Genomic DNA, 8,397 nt, shown 5'->3' on the forward strand with positions numbered 1-8,397 from the left:
AGTGGTCACAGCACCAAGCCTGACAGAGTTCAAGGAGCATTTGGGCAATACTCTCAGGCAAGTTAAAGCAGCATACTAAAGTTAATAAAAATATACCCCTACTTAACATATCAGAAAACAAAATCTATTCTCATAGATTTACAGACAAAAGTGTGACAGCTTTAATCCCTTTTTAATGTGTAAGCACACAGCAAAAACAAAATAATGCAATTTGAGAGATCATGCAATGAAAGTTAAGCAAAGTTACTGGATGTTTTGTTGCCATAGGCTAAGAACACAATTACGCTGGTTCATTGCATGCTCAAAAACTTTTTGAGCAGTGGGAATTTGAACATGTGTCTGAGCCTTCTGTGCAATTATTTTATATCTCACATTGCTGATTGATTCTGACTAAGCAGTTTTCCTTTCTGTTATTTGTCATGTGCAGCAGTATGTGTTCATTCTACTGTTTTTTCTATGTTACATTCCTGATTCCTCAGACTTCTTTTCTTCTTTCAAGGTCCACACTGTCCTTTCTTAAAATTCCTGTGTTTTCTAACAGTGTATTTGCCCCGGCTCCAGACAAAAGAAGTCCACCTCTTACATCGCCAAATTGGAAAAGATCCCAGAATAAAGAAAATATTAAATAGAGCAGAAAAAAAAGTCACCATATGGATGCTATTGGTGCAGAAGGAGAATAGCCAAGTGCACTGTTGAAATTCCCACTCGGAAGATACAAGGAAGCAGTGTTTGTTTAGCTCACGCTGCTGCCAATCCAAAGGACTCTCATGACCTATAAAGTAAACCCAGGAGGTGGAAGGATTGTCTCATAAAGGGAAACACAAATATTGTAAATTCAGTTTTCATTGTGACCAAATGTACAAGAAGAATGAATTAAAAATTTGGAGAATCCCTCTCAGTGCTACCATATGTGAAAGTACGAGTCAGCCCAAGATCCAGCTAACTCAAGGTTATGAGGCACCTCTGGTGACAGACATCTTCAATCTAGAAAGAAGTTGTAGAGCCAACAGCTGGTACAAAGGCAAAAATCATATCAATTTGGACTGGAAGAGAGACCCATACATTTAAAAACCAATTAACCATCATTAACTACCATCTGACTAGCCATCATTTATCATATTTTAATAATACTGGTGCATTTGCATCTCTGTGGGGATCACACCTAGATCATATAGGTTCTGTATCGAATTTCCTAATGAAATATGTAATGATCTCTCAAAAATCACAGTAAATTGCCCCTTCGAGATATAACATTAGATCTGTAAGAGGATGGAGGAATGAACAAGGTATGAACCCGTGAAGAGGACAGATGCTGTACTCCAGTGAGGAAAGAGCCTGAACTTTCATTTAAAACATTGCGAAAGGAAATCATCCAGAGCAAAGAAGAGAAATCAGAACAGTCTGTGAAACTGACAGTTGCAGAAGGAAAACTTAATCTGTGTCTGTAGCTTAGCTGGGAGATTATTTTACAGTAGAATTGACTCATTATCGTACCACTCAAAAACCTCACCTTTTAACAAAATATTCTATTCAGCAAAAACAGAGTCTGCTGAAAGATTATGCAGGAGCCAATTAATGCCTACAAAAAACCCTGGAAATGTGTATTTTCTCTGAGACAGTGTTTTTTACTATGGCAGCTGGTTAGGGGTCAGTAGCTCTGACCGAGGAAGCTGTGACCGGTCCGGAGAGATGGTCCCAAAAGGAATCATCTTCCCGAGGCCCGGTGTCTTCCCTCAGCTGCTGGCAGGAGGGCCCGTGCAGAAGCTGTCAGCTCTTTAGTGATTGTCAGCTCGTGATTCCAGCTCAGCTCTGCAGGGCAGCCTCCAGGCCAGACCAGGGAGAGAGACGAGAGGCCCGTGTAGCTGTTCCACACGACGCAGCTTTATTGGTCCATACTCCGGCAAAGGGGAGCCAGGGACGGGCATCTCTCTGCCCCCGCAGGGACAGGGGGCTGGCTTTATAGGGATACAGGGGGTGGGTGTCAGAGGGTAAAGGCCAATGGGTTACAAAGGATCTGCACAGGGTCTCCCTGAGGATTCTGGGTTTCTCTTCTCGCCATAACTGAAAAGTGGTTGCCTTTCCAGGGGGGTCCTGCTGGGAGATTGAGCAACCTCCTTACCTCAGCAGACGTCCCTCCAGGGCAGGGGCTGGGCGTACCCTACATTTTATAACCCAATGGCTTGTTCATTCCTCTGCTTTCTGAAACACAGCCAGGGTGAAGATGTTTTAAAAATGAAAGATGAACAAGGGAAGAAACATAGTAGCCTGTGGCTAGTGAATCACAGGCCATCCTACAGATCCTCTCTTCTGAACAGAGTCAAAGTTTATTGTGGTCCCAGAAGTTGGTGTGAGACAAAGTTTTTGTCCTTTCAAAGTTCATTGTCACTTTTAGCTCAAACACTGAATTTAAGGGTGTGTGTTTCTGCCACAGTATTCTTGTTTTATAACATAGGATTTTGTGTAAATTGGCTGAGAAAAAGATTCAAAGGAATGTTTTAAAGTTGAATACATGTTACACTAATTGGGCATACACATACGTATTCTACCATCTTTTTTTCACAACTTCAAAACTGGCTTCTGATATCAAGTAACACCTCAAAGTCTGCTGCTAATCTAATACCTGAGCATGATCTTCAAAATATGTCTCACCATTTTTTGATGAAGATCAAATAAATATCTCACTTTCTCCATCACCAAAGAAGTAAAAGTGGTTTGTGTAAGTACAAAAATACTGCAGATCATAAACTAGTGTCAAAAAAATAATCTTTTTAAGCTTTTTAATGATCAAAACTAAGTGCAATCTGGTAAAAATTCATCATATGGGTTCTAGCCTTGATGACTGCATTCTGTTTTTCATTAATTGTCAGACTACAAAGGTCATCAGTTGCACTTCCATGCAGTGAAAAATAGCTACAGAGAAACTTTAGGTCCAAAATTATACAAAAGCATTCACGCATTGTTCCATTTGCCTCGTGGTACCCTAAAATCCACAAATCATCCCTGCTGAGCAAGGACAAGTCTGAAACTACTTATGTGTTGTCCCAAAGATCAGGCATTAAATAAAAAATGAATACTTTAAAATTCAGTTTTATTAAAGCGTATGACAATGTATTTCAGTCTTTGGTACTGAAAGACCTCAGCTTTGAGGAATTCTCTTAAAATTTGAGCAGATATCATTTGCATTCCTGTATACATCATTGTATACAAGAAGGTGCAAGTAAACAAGTCATCTAAACCAAGCAGCATAAGGAATCACTCAGTAGTGAGTTATCTTGCTTGGCAGGAAGAACATATAACTAGTATATGGATAGACAAAATAGCACAACAACTTCGATTGTATTAATTCTGCCTGCCAAATTAGTTTTAAACTTATTTTATTTTTGGTTTATATTTCTGCAGTTGCAATACAAGGTAGCAGTTAGGACATGTCTGTACTAGACCCTGTGCCTCTGAGAGCCCTTATAATCCAGGTATATAATGAAATTAGGACACTTTAGTAGGTTACACAAATAGTGACTACTGTACATTCTTTCTTCAACTGTTGTTAGTGAACTGTATAAAATTGTATTTTAACTCTCTTTTCCTGAACTTTATGTTGCTCCATTTAACTTCATCTTTGCCACAGTTTCAAGTAAATCGAGTATGGCAATATCAATTCCATACCAACTATGTAAAAATTCAGTTTCTGAATTTTTTTAGCTTGAAAATTAATTTCTGTTATTCTAGAAATAATGACTTCCTTGCCTGGAGATATGCTTAAATCTTAAAACTTGAGCAGTTCTAAGTCCTTCTGAAGTTGTGTAGGGAAATTCACTGTGGCTGCTTTGGCGTTCTGAATTAAATAAATGCCAATCACTGTTTGAGGATGTTTATTTTACCCACTTCCTTTCTGTCAGCTGGAAGTCAAGAAACCCAACAGTTCTTTGAAAGATGAGATTTAGAAGCTGTTCCAGTTTAAATGGTTTTGGGTTTATGTTCTTTTATTATTTCAGTCAAAATGTTAATAATGAAACCTCCATATTAAATCTGTAACTGTGCTATCGGACACATGGTCGAAATTTTAATTGAAAATGTTATTCCTTTGTATAATGTAAAATGTACTGATTGGAAAAATATTTTTTAAAAATTTCATAAATTTCTAAACATGTCTATAATTATAATATACAGCATACTGTCCCAAGTCTCTTTTTATCAGACTAGTTAACAGGCTTAATTTGTTTGCCAAAACTGAAGTTCTGACAACTGTTTCCCATTTTGATTCAAAAAAACTGCTTTTAAAATAAGGGATAAATGTAAAAAAAAACCCCAAAAACCCATAAAACAAGAATATTTTTAATAAAAACTTTCAACATTTTGAAACAAATTTCTGATTTTCTGAAAAACATTTTCTCCTGTTTAATGACAAAGTGGAGATATTAAATCTCTAACCAAATTTAAATGTACATTCAAACATATTAAGACAAAATTCAATATCTGTAATTGTAGCTCAATGCACATGGATCGCTTATCAAAGTGTTACAAGGGTTTATTTGTCTTTCTTAATTCCATCCATCAGGTGGTTTTTTTTCATTTAAAAAGTTCCTGAGAGCCATAATAAAAGAACTGACATCCCAGGCAAGGTTTCTGCTTGTTTATGGGCTATTTGAGGAGAGAAGGGGGGCTTTGACATCTTGAAGCTGTACTTGTAAAAGTCAGGTAGTAAAACAGAAGACAATTTTTCACTATCCGATATCAAGTTAAACATGATGTGGCTGATCTGTGGATTCAGCCTGGGAAACAGAGCATGGGCTGCTGTAGCTCCTGCTTTCAGGGCTTGGACAAAAATCTACTGCTCACTGTCATTCAGCCTCCAGACACAGTAATCATAGGTAAGGATAGATTTTCAGAACTTTCCCAACTGGGAAAGTCTCTCTGTGCTCAGCAAGCAAGGGAAAATGAGCATCCTACCTTTTGCCTTCATCCTCAAGGGAAGGAAGGTTTTTACCTGGATTCAGAGTATTCAGAACCAAGCATGTGGCTCAGGAAGATGAACAAACCTAAATCATAAGACCAATATCCCAAACAGATTGTCACTTTCTAAGGGATGTTTTTGCCTTTTCTGATAATGCTGCCACAACCTTTTACACAGAATATTTAATGTTAATCATCCACCTTGAAAAAAAAATAGCAAAGATATTGAGATCCACAAAGATCAAAGTGGGCGACAGTTGGTACAATTCTGCCAGAGAAACATGTCTAAGACATCTGGACGTGAAGAAGTCTTAATATTAATATTAATTAATATTAATATTAATATTAATACTAGCTCCACTAGAAATATCAAACAAAAAATTGTGGTTGCAGCAAAAACTCCTGAGTAGAAATAAGAAGGTGATACTATTTTTAATAATCTTACATTTCAAGTGAATGAAAAATTCAACATGTTTTTATTATTACCTGGAATCATGCAACAGGCTCACAGAGACACCTTAAACACTGATGAAGAGAGGGGTTCACAGCTTCTTATCAAGTGGTGTGACTGAACAACCATCCAAACAAACTCATATTAAATTGGCTGAAGCCAGGTCTCTGATGAGACACAGAAGTAAGGTTTTAGGTTCCACAAAGAGCACTAGCATAACTCAAAGAATCCTCAGATTGCTGAAGAAATGGAGATAAGGACACTGTAAAGGCTATATTCATTTTCAAAAAACAGAACATTTCTGGTATTATCAAAATGAATTATTTGAGAAATTATATTCCATTAATAAATTTGGCACAAGCAATAAATCCAGTGGCCATCCATCTTCCAGTTTATAATGTTAAGAATTCTGGGAATTCCAGTAGAATCTCCTGGGGATGTCAGAAGGGCAAATTCAGTTACCCTGAGATTTCTTTCGGTAAGAAATCTTACACTCTTACCCTTTATTTCTGCTTAACATCAACACATACACAGACAAAAAGATTTTTCTTGAATTTTGGAAAACATTGAAGACTAATATTTGCTTCTAGGCAGCTGGATTACTCAGAAGTCATATCTATGTCTCTTTTTATGCCTTTTCCACATCCCAGAGATGCCAGTATGCAGCCCAAAACTCAGCAGCCAGTAGCCCACAGTCCAGCAGTCAGTGGCCCAACAGACTGTGACCCAGAAGTTCAGTCTAACAAATATTTGCTTAGAGAAAGTATTAAATTAATCACTGCAATGCTTTCTTTAGGGCTTTTAAGGATTGGGAAAACAAAATTGAAAATTTATTTGGTGGTCTGTTTTGATGCTTTTTTTTTCCTGCTCTTTTTAAAAGACATGTTTTACTTTAAATAAAGATATCCTATGGTCTGTGTTAAGAATAAAGAAACATTCTTAGAAAAAAATCTCTCTGGTTTGACAATCTCTGCTTGTGGAAATAAAGTACAGCATTTAACGATGCACACATCCACCTCTTGATACTTATAAACCTTTGATCTATTAGTTCATGCACTAATGCAAGATATTAGTTTCTAGATATGTGCATCTTAACTTTCTCTTTTATTATTCATTAAATTTCATTTTCCTTTCACCCAGCCAGTCTCTTTTCGTGATTATGATGGACTCCTGCAGTGCTGTGAAAATGTTAACACAAAAAATATGTCATTGCATGAGTAATATTTTGTAATTAATTGAAAAATTTTTATATGATCTATGATTTTTTACAGTTCAACTACAGCTTCATATGAAATGAAACCTACACTCTGAAGGCATAAGACACAGGAATGATAGACCGTTTTTCTTTAGAAGTTCTATTTTTAAAATTCTGGTAGAAGTTGTTGCTCACAGGTTGCACTTATCTGTTACTGAAAAGGAGGAAACAGAAGCAAATTTGAATCTACCTATTCACCAAAGACTTTGAGATCTCTGTCTTGAATGATACTAATCAGAAACATATGTAGGATAAGCATAAAGGGTAATTTGTGACCAAGTGTTCAATAAAAAAAGGTAACTCATAAGATCAACTTTCATGATTCATGCCACTGGATGTGCAAAAGTCCCTTAAGCAGCTATCCTTAGTATAGAATATACTGAAAATACCTTTTTTTTTTTACAGTAACAATAATCTCATATTTTTCTTCTGTGTCTTTCTTTTTCATCAGTTCTAGACAAGCTAGTATCAGATTTTCCCAGTTACTGTAAGAAATAATATAAGAAATAAATAGTAGGCAAGAATTAACCAAAACTTTTTCACAGTGACTACAAGGTACATAACCTGCAACTAAACCCTTCCATGCCACTTCTATCTGTCTGTACCTCTCCTGGTTGTCAACAGTACAGAGTACCAAAGCATCGCAAATGCTTTGCACCAATCAAGTGAGTATTGCACGTGAACCAAAATGAGAATAATTTTGTCTCTGTCATTGAACTGTTTCTTTCTGCTCCTTGCCTGTACTGCAATTTTTTGACACAGTGGAAGTTTCTAGGGACAGCTAAACAGACTGGTTTGGTCTCTGATCTCCTGCAGTTGGTTCCCTCACTTCCCTATAATGCCAAACAGCAGCAGGCATTGAGCTATTTCTTTGTGTTCATGCTTGCCAGGAGTTTTTCCTAGGATATAGTGTACTTCAAGAAAATTTCTGGATATTTCAGACAATCTTAAAAAAAATATTTATGACTGTCTTATGATGGCAGCCAAACACAAATGCAAATCCTAAATCCTAAAATGATGGAGTAATCACAGCTCCCACAGGTCTAGATCAAGCAGGGATCCTGTTAAAGCCAAAGTAGGAGACTGACCACACTGCCTCACAGGCCATGTCACCAAGAGGTGACTTACTCAAACTACATTAATTGGTGTGAAAGTCAGGGCTGTGAGGCACTGTAGGAACAGATGATAAATAGGGTGATACAGGAAAAGTGCAGAGAGGTTGAAGCTCCCATAAAGTACTACAGCAATGGCTTCTTGAATAAAAATTGTACATTAGCAGTCTTCCCAAATCCCTGGGTAGATAGGATCTCACTGCCTGGAGCTACTGCCCTGAGCTCAAGAACTTGCTATTATGGAGGGACAGTACTTTACCACAGTGCAGAGGAGAACACATTACTGGAGGCACACTTGTCCAGCTGGTTACTCTTTGTAAGTCTGCAAGGACTTCTTCTTCTTTTCCTGTGTCAGCCTGTAAATGACAGCATTTCCTGCTGAGAGCTTGTGTTTGGGCATGTACAAGGGATGAGTGTGTCACATTTGCTGTGATGGTGATGTGCTGTATTTTTCTTTTTCACAGAGGTACATAGGAAGTGTCTGGAGAGCACAAACTGTACAGAAGTTATCATTTGGTCCAACCAGAACTGTTTTGGAGCATCAGGCAGCTACGCACATATGCTGTAGCCTGAACAATCTGGCCCAGTAGGAAAGTGATCTTTTTCTGACCTGTTTTATCTAGTTCCAA

The sequence above is a fragment of the Corvus kubaryi genome, unplaced genomic scaffold, assembly GCF_017639235.1.
Source record: "Corvus kubaryi isolate FWS band 111438036 unplaced genomic scaffold, C.kubaryi_AGA036_p1.0 135, whole genome shotgun sequence".
Taxonomy (NCBI): Eukaryota; Metazoa; Chordata; class Aves; order Passeriformes; family Corvidae; genus Corvus; species Corvus kubaryi.